This window comes from Carassius auratus, chromosome 39 (assembly GCF_003368295.1).
Source record: "Carassius auratus strain Wakin chromosome 39, ASM336829v1, whole genome shotgun sequence".
NCBI classification, from domain to species: domain Eukaryota; kingdom Metazoa; phylum Chordata; class Actinopteri; order Cypriniformes; family Cyprinidae; genus Carassius; species Carassius auratus.
Window position 1 is genome coordinate 2,547,079 of NC_039281.1, and position 13,891 is coordinate 2,560,969.

A 13,891-nucleotide genomic window follows, 5' to 3' on the forward strand; every position below is an offset into this window, starting at 1 on the left:
CCTGAGCAATTGGCTCCTGCTGAGGTCGTAATTTATTGTTTTCAAACATCTGCTTGAAATCCTAATAGGAAAAAAGAGACATGTTCATATTCCTACCTGGTCTCATGGCATAAATGTACCTGGGTGCACTAGTGAGATGCACAATATTTGGTCTTGTACTTGCTGTTAATAAATACATAAATAATATCTATCTATCTATCTATCTATCTATCTATCTATCTATCTATCTATCTATCTATCTATCTATCTATCTATATATCTATCTATCTATCTATCTATCTATATATATATATATATATATATATATATATATCTATCTATATATATATATATATATATACACACACACACACACACACACACATATATATATATATATATATATATATATATATATATATTTGTTAAATATATATATTTGTTAAATATATATATATATATATATATATATATATATATATATATATATATATATATATATATATATATATATAACATATATATATTTAGCAGCACATCCAACATTGATAATTGATTAACATTGCTAATAATAAATGTTTCTTTAGCTGAAAATCTGTATATTATATTGATTTCTGAAGGATCACGCGACACTAAAGTCTGGAGTAATAATGCTAAAATTTCAGCTTTGCGTCACAGGAATAAATTATTTTTTTAATTATAAATTATACTGAAAAAGAAAACTTTTTTTTTAAAACTGTGATAATATTTAACAATATATATATATATATATATTTAACAATATATATATATATATATATATATATATATATATATATATATATATATATATATATTATTATTATTATTATCATTATTATTATTATTATTATTATTATTATTATTATTATTATTATTATTATTATTAAATAAAAGCAGCCTTGGTGAGCATAAGATGTCTCTCAAAAAAAAAAAGAAAAAAATCTTATTAACCTACAAGTTACTTATGTGTACTTTTAGGAGAACTCTAGCATATAGATTACCTCAAATCAGATATGAACTACAAGCCACAAAAGTCACTTTTCTGATTTATTTTCTCAATCAGTGACAGTTTTGAAAGGATTGGTACAGTCAGAAAATGTCACTGCATAGCATGTCAGTGTGGGCAGAAGTTGTTGATGCTGATCTGAAATCAGCTTTGTGTAGATACAAGCAGCATTGATATTTTAAGATTGGTGGAATGGTGTCTGACGCTGGTCTAGGATCAGCGAAATGTTCACCCAGACAGGCGCTGAGATGTTTGCTAAAGGGCAGGTCTCCTGGGATATCTGCCATCTCTCATCCTCCTGATGTCCTGATGCTGCATGCAGAACCACAGGAGAGGCAGAAAAATACCACTTCTCTGTAAAAATCTTTTTTTTGTACACTTTTAATTTAATTTAGGTGTTGTTTGACAACACCTTCATTATATAAAATATAAAAGCTTTTAACTGATTTATCATGTTGACAATGAGCCCAAACTCCATAAGGGGATATACATGGAGGAAAAAACATTGGGAGAAACCAGGCTCTGTCACAGGACCTAAATGAACGAATATGATGTGATTTATGATTTTAGACTGTATCACAAGTCCAGTTTTCTTAGAAAAGGAATACCTCTGCTCAAGCAAACCCATAGTTTGAGGTGTCATATGTCTATAGTTGTGCAACAAAGTTGATTATTTAGGCTTAGATGGTTGTTCAAATCAATAGCTCCAAAAATCAGCAACATACATGCAATAACCAGCTCCAAGATGTTCAATATTTAAAAAGTTAGATCTTCGTTTTAAGATGTTGCAGTCACTCCCAGTGTACAGAGAACAAGCAAATTACATATTCAAATTGCTTGAGCTTACTCATTTGATGTCCCATTGTCACAGAATATGGCATAAAAAGGAACTGATTTCCTTTGTGTATGTGATTGAAGGATATGCCAGAAAGCCTGTCAGAATGCCATGTTGTTTGGTTTCATTTACGCATTCAGAGAGATGTGTGAGCATTCATTTATTTGTAATTGTCCTTTCACAGAGGAATCTCCACACATCATCTTTAACTGAAGGTGACATATAATCTACAAATAGCTGAATGTCTGAAAATGGGATTTAAATCATGCAAAGACTTCTCTAGCTGCTGGGTCACTACAGGAACATGCAAGAAATTAAAAAGATGTCAAAGAGCAGAACTTCTCGATGCAGGATTCGGATCCACAAACCATTTATCCACGCCAGGTTATAAACACTCAGCTAGAACCTCTCCTCCCACACACCATATTTGCTATTGCTGCATGCATGGGTAAGCATTCATCTGCCTCTACTTCGGCATATGCAAGGGATCAAGCCGGCTTGCATTTAGGTCTTATTCTTTATTGGACAGGAGAGCAGTGCAAAGGAGTTTCTTCCTCTGTGACTGCTAGTTTGCTGGTTTCTGCACAGTAGACATGAGCAGAATGCTTTTAACAAAATCTTATTATATGATCTCATTATCATTGTAGGTGTTCAATTGAATAGAAGTACAATATCAAAGTATGAACAGCTTCTAAAACAAATCTTTTTATGCAAGACGTACAGATTTCTATTAGTTCTCTTTCTAAAGACTCGTCAGAACTGGAACAGGTCACCAAGTTTAATATTCTGACAATATATTATCATAATTGATACAAATAATGGAGAGACATTGCATGAGGGAAACATGTATAATGGCTAAATTAATTATTATAATATTATGTATACATGCACACACACACACACACACTCATATATGTGTGTGTATATATATTTATATATATTTATATATATATATATATATATATATATATATATATATATATATATATATATATATATATATATATATATATATATTTAAATTTACCATTGGAATATACTGTATCACCTAATAAGTTGAAAACTGGTCCTCCAGCTGTTCCTTATATGCACATTTAACTTTTCCAGCCTCTTATTGTACCTGTCCCAATATTTTTGGAATGTGTAGCTTTCATGAAATCCAAAAATGAGCCAATATTTGGCATGGCATTTCAAAATATCTCACTTTCAACATTTGATATGCCATCTATATTCTATAGTATATAAAATATGAGTTTATGAGATTATTAATAAATTATTCCATTCCTTTTTACTCACAATTTCTACAGTGTCCCGACTTTTTTGGAATCGGGTTTGTACAATGTTTATTATATTATATTATATTATATTATATTATATTATATTATATTATATTATATTATATTATATTATATTATATTATATTATATTATATTATATTATATTATTAATTGTACGATTCAAAAGAAATTCTGCCATTTAGGAATAATAGCTTCCTCCAGATTTCCTCACCATGTGCTAGAGCTTTACATAAAAAAATGCGTACGGATACTTTATCACATACATTAATATTTGAATGCTTGAAACATGTTTGTAAACATGTTTGTAAATCTAAAATGTAAATGTGTGTCATGATTCTGCCTTCATGTCCTGACTTTTCTCTAGTCTTGAGGCAGGATCATGACAGACCCGTGTTTTGTGTACAAGCACATGGCCTTGTCTTTGGGCCATGTGCTTGTGTTGTCTCGTTCCCTTGCCCCGCCCCCCTTGTTATCCTAGTCTTGTCGTGATTGCCTTATCTGTGCCACCTGTTGTGTCTTGATTAGTTCCCCTATTTAGATCCCCTAGTGTGCTCTGTCTTTGGTCGGTTCATTGTTCCACACTGTGACTGTTCCACACTGTGACTGTTCCACACTGTGACTGTTCCACACTGTGACTGTTCCACACTGTGACTGTTCCACACTGTGACTGTTCCCTCATATGTGTTTCTACGTGTCAGCCTCGTGAGATATTGCATCCTTGTAACCCCTCTAAGAAGTCTTTGTATAACTGTGAGTGTTTGTAGTTAGTGTCCAGAGTCTTTGTTTATTGTGTCTTGTAAAGTTATTTAGTGTCTCAGCCCTAGTCGTTGTTTCCCCCCTCGTGGGTTTTGTTTGCCCCTTTTGTGATTAATAAATCCTGTGTTTGGTACTTCCTGTCTGCATCTGAGTTCATCCCAACCCCTCCTCATAACAGAATGAACCGACCAAACAGGAACTCAGCAGACAGGATGTCCTCCAGCCTACAACACCAATTGGAGTTCCGCCAGCAATGCTGGATGTTGTCCCCCACCGACAGGAAGAGGGTCGCTCTCCCATACTCGTCTGAGAGTGAGTGGGTCCTTCACAACTATGCCCGGCTGTGGGAGAAGTTCTCCCAGGAGAAGCCGCAGAGGTCCCCACCACCTACCCAGCTGCCAGTGATCCCGGAGGGTCGTCTCCTGGCAGTTACCACACTGGGGGAACAGGCAGATCCCTCCCAGAGTCCTGAGGCGTCTCCCACACCCATCAGTCTCCCCAAGAAGTGAGGGAGACGGTTCTCGTGGGAGTCTGCTTCAGAGGCCTCGGCGACGGAGTCAGCCCTGCCAGAGACCGAACTTCCCCAACTCGTCTCCGACCCAGCAGTGACCTCTGCACCGCGGCCAAGGAGGAATAGGAGGAAGAAGGGGTCTTCCGGTCCTGCGACTCTGTCTCCTCCTGCAGCGGAAAGTGCTGGCGTGCCTGAGCCAGCAGCGGAGAGTGCTGGCGTGCCCGAGCCAGCAGCGGTGACCCTTGACCCCGAACCGGCGACTAGGAGAACTGTTTCCAAGTCCGCAGTCGTGAGGGCAGAGGAGAGAGCCGCGGCCGACTCTGCAGCAGAAGCATTACTTCAGTCTGTCTCATCTCGTAAGGAGATGCCTGTTGTGATTGCTGCCAGAACTCTGTCTAATTATTTGTCTCGTCTTGTTCAGATCCTTCAAGTCCCTACCAGTCCTGTCTTGTCCCCAGAGATCCCGAGCCAGCCGCAGTTAGCGCAGTTCCCGACCCAGTTTCTGTCTCCGTTGATGTTGCCCCGTGTCCAGTTGATGTCGTCGAGTGTCCAGCTGTTGTCTCCCCGTGTCCAGTAGATGTTGTCCCATGTCCTGCGACTTCTCTTGTCATGTCCCCTGTCAGTAGTCCTGAGACCACTCACCACCCAGACCTGCCCGGACCCCTCACCGTCAGCCTTCGTCCCGTCCTTCTAAGACTCCTGCCCCACCCGGTCTGTCCCCCATGAACTTTGTTGTCCCGCCTCCTCCCCTCCCCTTCCCTGTTTGTTTTTTATTTTTTTTATTTGTCACCCTAACCCTGTCGTAGTTTATTCATGTTTGCCTTTGTTGTTATTTGTCATGTCTTGTTGGTTTTTGTCTCTGTCCCAGTCTGTCATGTCCCGCGTTTGATGTTCCCTTGAGGAGCGTCTGGAAGCCGCTCCTTAAGGGAGGGGTTCTGTCATGATTCTGCCTTCATGTCCTGACTTTTCTCTAGTCTTGAGGCAGGATCATGACAGACCCGTGTTTTGTGTACAAGCACATGGCCTTGTCTTTGGGCCATGTGCTTGTGTTGTCTCGTTCCCTTGCCCTGCCCCCCTTGTTATCCTAGTCTTGTCGTGATTGCCTTATCTGTGCCACCTGTTGTGTTTTGATTAGTTCCCCTATTTAGATCCCCTAGTGTGCTCTGTCTTTGGTCGGTTCATTGTTCCACACTGAGATTGTTCCACACCGTGACTGTTCCACACCGTGACTGTTCCTACTTGTGATTGTTTCCTCATGTGTTTCTACGTGTCAGCCTCGTGAGATATCGCATCCTTGTAACCCCTCTAAGAAGTCTTTGTATAACTGTGAGTGTCTGTAGTTAGTGTCCAGAGTCTTTGTTTATTGTGTCTTGTAAAGTTATTTAGTGTCTCAGCCCTAGTCGTTGTTTTCCCCCTCGTGGGTTTTGTTTTCCCCTTTTGTGATTAATAAATCCTGTGTTTGGTACTTCCTGTCTGCATCTGAGTTCATCCCAACCCCTCCTCATAACAATGTGTGCCTCATTAGTGATTCAGGGAATGAATCAACTTTGTATTCACTTCCAACATTTCAGTAGAGCCTACCAATCATTAGCTGAACATATCTGAACAAGGAATGTTTTCATTTGTGTATTCTTACTAGCGCGTGTACTATACAGTATGTTTGTCCAGCAGTCAAAACTGACATGCATTCTGCTGTCCTTAGATGAGATTTCTTCCAACTCTGTGTATGTGTGGCGGTATCAATGGTAGCCGCGAGAGGCCGACGCAGCCTGTTGCTGAAGGCTGATACTAGCATATCGATTTGTCTGTTTAGTGTGTGTGGTGTGTCTTGCATACTGAATGAGTAAGTGTGGTTTTGTTTTCCATGCTGAGTGACTATTTATCGCAGCAGTGTCTACAGATATTGACCGGGGATCCTCTGACAAGCAAAACCCTCCTCTGTTCTCCTCTGAATTGTTCTCCCCTGGCCTCCAGTTTCTCTCTACATACTAAATAAGATTTTGTATTTAACAAAGCATGGCTCATCTAAATGCCCTTGTAAGTCTGTGTGTGTGTGTGTGTGTGGCGCGCAAGTGTGTGTGAGGCTTTTGCTGGCCATTCTCCCTCCATTGTGCCTTCTTCAGATGAAAGCAAAGTAATTAGCATGTTAATTGTATTCTAATTAAGCAAGCCCATTTCATTTATCCTACAATGCTGTCTCTAATCATCCATTCTTTCTTCTTTTCATTTAGAAATGGATGGACATTGTGCAACAGCCGTGTGCTACGTATACATAATAGTGAGTTATTCAATATCATTCTTTTCAATAAGACCATAAAAAGTCGCCTTAATCTAACAACTGCCTCACTGTAAACTTTCATAACTTTTTATTTAGGAAATTAGCATTGAAAGCTCCATCATTTTGCACCTAAGAAGGCAATACTAAGAGTGCAGAAACAATCCCATCTGGATAAGCATTTCTTTATCAACAAAAAATCTACCATAACTTTGTGAAAGAACTGCATAACTTCACACAGAGAAACTGACCCAGAGTTACTTTACAGCAGATTATGTAATGCATCCATTCTCACAAGGCCTCTTAATGTTACCCAAATTATTAGTATCACCTCACATGATGAGTTATATAACCTGTAAGTCAACCACAGCATAATTTATGAGACATGCATAATGCTAGTACTGTTCAAAAGAATACTGTATATGCATGTATTTGTTGTGTATGAATATCGTTGCAAATAGACCTACACTGATAGAACATAATGGACTGCAGGGATGTGTAGAAATACTGTTTTCCAAGTGTCATTTAATTTTAATGATCCAGGATTTATTTTTTGGATGTGTAATATCCATTGTATTGTATATATTGACATTGTAATTAAAATGCTCCTAATTTAATAAATATCAAACTCTAAGTGATTTGAATCCGATTGAATCCAGTCAAATTAAGAAATTGATTAAAGGGGAATAGTTCTCCTAAAAAAATTTTTATTCAAAGATAAACGTAGATTAGTTTGTTTCTTCGATTGAACAGATTTGGAGAAATTTAGCATTACATCACTTTCTCAATTAATACCAATTTATCCTCTGCAGTAAATGGGTGCCGTCAGAATGAGAGAATGGCAAAAAAAAAAAAAAAAGGATGAGTAGATTTCATTTTTGGGTATATCTTGGTTAAATAAAAACATTCCTAATTAAATTGAAATCAAAAATCAAAATCAAACTGAATTACAGTTTGCTTGAATGAAGACTTTGTTAATCAGATTTTTGTTAAAAAGATTGATATCAAGCCCTACCAAAAAATAGTTAAGACACATTTGACTATGTATGTTGCTCACAAAACTCTTGATGTTGTGTTTTAAATGCTTAAAATTCATTTTAAAGATAAATTGCGCCTATGTATAACTTTAATTTTGCAGTCTAAAAATTCAGTTTTTGTCTCTGTCACATTTTTTATAATGAACTTAAAAATGTTTTTTTGAGAGTTATCAGACTTTCAGTGTAGAGACTTATTCATTCCGACACACTTGTCATGTTATATAAAGAGCTCTTTAATCTCTGCATTTGTCTTTTTTTTTTATTTAATTCTTCACATATGCTTTCCTACAACTCTGCTGTCATAGGAATATGCAGCCCTGACAACTGATATACAACAGATACATGGTCCAGCTGTCATCACTGAGCAACATGTGTGACTCGGTGGACCCGGTACATGATGTCAGACCACTCATCAGAAAGCAAAGCCATCATAGCGGGGGGACAGATGGATCTGGAGGTTAGGATGAGATGAAAGTGACGGACACTGTGGAGAAGAGACTCCACACAGCATTATACTTGCAGCATGCCAGCTCTGATCAAAGCCTGGAGCAGTGCAGAAACTACTCAGTAAACACACTGGAACATGGAGGAGAGGGAGAGAAAGAGAGGGACTCCTTCCTAAGCAGGCCAGTGTCTTTGTTACAATGCCTTTTTCCTTTTCACTGCAGTCTTGACACGCACATACACAGAGCTTTTGTATTTTTCTACCTCTTGCTCCTGGACCTGAATAAGCACTCCTGTATCTGGATCCAGTGCTGTTTGGGACCAACTACGTTAATGGTTAGAGCACTGCCGTTGGCTGTTAATATGCTCTACTATCACATCCATCCAAAATATTACAGTCAAAGGTGTGAGGTGTTATAATGTTCCCATGTCACCAGTTTTTTGGCACAGATTGAACCAAAGTCTGTGATTAAGCATTCTTCCATCCCAATTCTGCCCTGGAGTATCAGAACTCCATGTATCCAAGGAGATCCATTACTAATACATGTTAAATTATGCAAATCTGCCCACTAATAGAATTTCACACATTCTAGAACATTCTTCAGGAAATGTGTCAAACTGCGCCTCTAATTTCCCGCCAAGTCTGAATTTCAATCATTTTGACTGATGGAGGTTTTATTTTTAGAGATCAGAATAGGATAATTGGTCTGTGGTAACACAGGGTCATTTTTAGTAGCTCATCAAGTTCTCAGTGAAGTCTGTCTCTTGTAAATCAAACAGAACCCCACAATTTCCATTGGTCCATTAAAAAGGGACTAATTAGCAGGTTCTGGTTGCTGATTGGTCAATTCCAGCCACATTATAATTTGAATTAGCAGTAGCTTTGATGTGAAACACTTGTTACTTGTTTAGTTTAATTCAAATGTTCAGTTCTTGAACATTTTGTCACAACTTTAAATAATTTGGTTACTACTTCATGTTATGACTAAGTTGATATTTTTGTTGCATAATCTGAAACTTGGCAGGGGATTTTGAGTTCCCAGCATACTCTGCACAAGACTGGCTCAGCAGACTAACTCGGTGTGTGAAATCGCATACTCTCCATGTACTTAATGACTATTTTTTTAAACATTAGTTCTATTTACAGTTTAAGAAACAACAGAAGAGTGTCTTTAAAAAAACGTCTTTTGTGCAGAACTTTCTTCCACCACAAGAGTTTAACTGCTGAGCCCAGGCCTCCATTACTAATTCAAAAATGACACTTTAAAATTAGTAATGAAGAAAGTGAGTTGCTTTATTGAATGCTTATTGTATTAAAAGCTCACTGTATTATGTAGAGTTGAGTGTCTTGAGAGAGAGACGGATTACATTTACATTTATTCATTTAGCTGACGCTTTTATCCAAAGCGACTTACAATTGCTATGTATGTCAGAGGTCGCACACCTCTGAAGCAACCTGGGGTTAAGTGTCTTGCTCAGGGACACATTGGTGTCTCACAGTGGATTTGAACCCGGGTCTCTCACACCAAAGGCATGTGTCTATCCACTGCGCCAACACCACCCCAGATGGACGGAGCGAGTGTGATTACCTGCATCTGATACAGCATTCATTCTTCAATCGATATCTCACAATAAAAGTTTGAATGTCCGCTTGAGGAAAGCATTATGTTTGTTTTACTGTCCTTTCATCTGTTAAAGGTGATTTCTGATGACTGAATGCTGCTTAGTGCATTTGTTGGCTGTATCTTACAAGGTGTTGTTGAAAGTATGATTTTTTAAAGTCAACATTTATGTGATAAAAGTTGAGTCAATGTCAATTAGTCGCTGATGATGTCATTTATGAACAAATTATCCTGAACCTAGAACTAAGTCTCTGCAGAGCTATGGCATATGACAGTACCACCCATGTTTTTTTTCTCCTATAACAGCTGTGGGTTTAAGTTAATAAGAAATGTATTCTGTAATTTCTTTCTTTTTTTAATATATTTTATTGAGAAATCACAGAACATTTCTGTGCTACTGAATGATTATGCGTGAGTGCGATCTTTACGTGATGTACAAGCTACTGTCTATAGCCTGTAAAAAAAAAAAAAAAATGTACCATAAAAAATGTCTACTGACATGAATTCATTAAAACTTTAACAAATATTATTAATATTTTAAAATGTAATCAAATGGAACGTATTTACAACATGTTTATTATTGTAAAATAAGAATAAAAAAAACTTGGTTGTATGATATTCCTCAAAATTATTATTATTATTATTATTATTATTATTATTACTTGGAAAATTATATATTTGTATACAGTATGTTTCTGTCATAATTTCTTCAAGTTAAACCGGACTATTATTTTAACAGGCTGTCATGAAGGCCTTTGGGTTTTACTCTTAGTTTCAGTGTGTATTTGACGGTAGCTTTTGTCAAATGGTGTAAAGGTGAAGAAACTGTGAAGTTCATGTTTTCATGTCCAGACAGCATGTGAGCATGAGTGTCCCTTGTCTGTGTGTTCCAGAGAAAAAAATAATGACATAAGGTTTGGACAGATATGAGGGCAGGTAAATGACAGAATAACAGACTTTTCTTTCCCTTTATTATTATTTTGGATGCAGCATGCTACAGTATCTATACTGTCTGCAGAGCATTATTTTTGTTGCATAATGCATATGCGTAAATTGTTTTATTATTATTATTTGTATATATATATATATATATATATATATATATATATATATATATATATATATATATATATATATATATTATGTATTCATTCATGTATAATGTATTGTTCATTTAAGTTTTTTTTTGCACTGCCATTATGCCTAGGAAGCAAAAGAAAGATAACTTTGACCTAAAAGTGAAATGACATTCAGCCAAGTATGGTGATCCATACTCAGAATTCGTGCTTTGCATTTAACCCATCCAAAGTGCACACACATAGCAGTGAACACACACCCGGAGCAGTGTGCAGCCATTTATGCTGCAGCGCTTGGGGAGCAATTGGGGGTCTAGACTGAAGCTGCCACTACATGCCTGTGGAATTACCCACGCCATTCCATGTGTCATACATATGTTAAAAACACTTATAGAGACAACAGCACGATCAATAAATTCAAATGTTATTCAAACATACTACATGTACTCTGTTCTCTGGGCTCTTTCGATCGATGGAATAAGAATACAACCAGTCTTCAGAAAACTATAAGATTTTATTTTCATATAGTATTTTGAGTGTATAAGTGCACAAAAGAATTGACTCAAAAATCTGATATGGCTTTAAATGACATCATCCTCGAGTAGTTTGAAAAAGAATGTTCATGAAACATGAAAGAGCTCTCAGAAGCTCAGCTAATGCACAGCACTGGAATGCTGAACACAAACAGGCTGCACCACAGATATACAGATCTGCTGTGATCTGCAGCATCTTCCAAAGAATGAAGCAACAATTCTGCATCAGATTTCTTCATGTGTTTAGGTTGACATGGGGTGAAATACACTCTTTTAACTCCTCCAACTGGATCCAGCTCTTTTAACTCGGGCCAGTAAGCAACTTCACAGAAACCCCTAGAAACCCTATGCAACCATGTACCTTTGGTGGTGAGTTTTGCATGAGAAAGCAGTTCGATTTTCTTTTCAATAGCTGTGTACCAGATGACACACTATACTCTATCAAAGTCCTTTTAAGGGTATAGTCTTTGATTCTATGCACTTTACTTATGCACTATGTGCTATGTACCATGTAGTGTATGAATTATATGAGGTTACTTTGTCATTCATAGCTACATAATTAAATTTGTAGGCCGGATACTGGCGGCCAAAATGAGCTATCTTCGAAGGGTGGCTGGGCGCTCCCTTAGAGATAGTGAGAAGCTCGGTCACTCGGGAGGAGCTCAGAGTAGAGCTGTTGCTCCTCCACATCGAGAGGAGCCAGCTGAAGTGGCTCGGGCATCTATTTTGGATGCCTCCTGGACGCCTTCCCAGGGAGGTGTTCCAGGCATGTCCCACCGGGAGAAGGCCCCGGGGAAGACCTAGGACACGCTGGAGGGACTCTGTCTCCCGGCTGGCCTGGGAACGCCTCGGGGTCCCACGGAAGAGCTGGAGGAAGTGGCTAGGGAGAGGGGAGTCAGGGCATCTCTGCTTAGACTGTTGCCCCCCGACCCAGCCCCGGATAAGCGGAAGATGATGGATGGATGGATGGATGGATGGAGTTAATATTAAGTTCAAAACTTACTAATACATTATTAAAATGGAAAGATATATCTGTTAATATTAGTTAATGTACAGTGAACTAACATGAACATTAACAACGATTAATAAATGATGTAAAAATATATTGTGCATTGCTAGTTCATGCTAATGTTAACAATTAGACTTTATTGAAAAAGTGTTACCATGAATATTTAGAATTTATTTCCTACCTGTTTTTCACAAAATACCATGTTTTAATTGTCATGCCACCGTTCTTTATTCTTAAATTGCCCTAAACTCCAGAACTGACCATTTGTGAGTCTTTAGCATCATTTTTTATTCTAAAACAGACACACTCTGCTGAAACAGATCATCTGAGGAGTCAAAGCAATGAAAACTCAGTCTGCTCTCATGAAGAGAGATGCCTTGAAATTCCTATTGATCATTTCCTGTGAGGCAGTGAGAACACTGGAATTTAACCCATTAAATGTCTGATCAGCTGCAGACAATGTTTGAGAAAAAAACTTGTCTTTTAGAATTCCCCTCACAGCGGAAACAAAAATCAGTCCACATCTCATGGATAGATCAGAAGACATCGTAGGCTGGCTTGTTACATATCGCGGAGTGAAGTGAGGCCTTTAGGGATGAAACCAGAGGGTTTTACTGAAAAATAATTATTTTTCTAGTAGTTCCAAAAGTAGTGGATAGTAAATCAGCATCTTCCCTCAAACGATTGGAAGATCACTTCAAAGAACAAAGCATGAATTAAATTAACATCAAGTCAGATCAAACCAAAGATGAGGCAGAAGCCTGTGGGTAAAAACCTGCATGGTCTAGAGAAGCAGGCGTCTATGAATCTGCTGTGTTTATTATTATTATTATTATTATTATTGCTCTCAGTGCGAGAGATCTTATGAGATAGACTGTGTGTCCTTTAATATCAGCAGCAGTGTGTCCCGAAACTCCCTCCAGTTCCTTTAATTTTGTTTGTCATCTTTTTGTAGGCTTGTGGGAAATAGGCCCACATCTCGGAGCAAAGCAAAGGGCAGTACAGGTGATAAGAGTAAACAGACTGAAGTACTCAAAACACTTAAGGTAATGGGGCATTTTGGGAAAGACAGATGAAAAACCCTCTAAATGGTCTCAAATGGAACAAAAAAGAATATGAGGCAAATATTAGATTATAGCAGAGAGCTTAGGTCTCATGACTTTTTATATGCAAGAAACAAAAAACAAAATGGCTTGTTTACTTTCATACGGTAAAGACAGGAAGTTAGGATGGGACAATGGTTTTTTAATGGCCAGTACATATCACAACAACAAAACATAAAAAACAAATCATAAGCAGTGTTTTTAAAACAGTAGCAACAGCTTTATGATAAAAGAGCCAAATCATTTTGCTTCCCATGTTTTTCTCAAAACCAGGATTGTTATTGTTACAGTAACTTTAAAAGTTTTTTTTTTAATTATGTGTGTATGTGTTTCATTATTCCAATTGTTCATTGAAATACAGCTGAAATCAATTATAAATATAAATA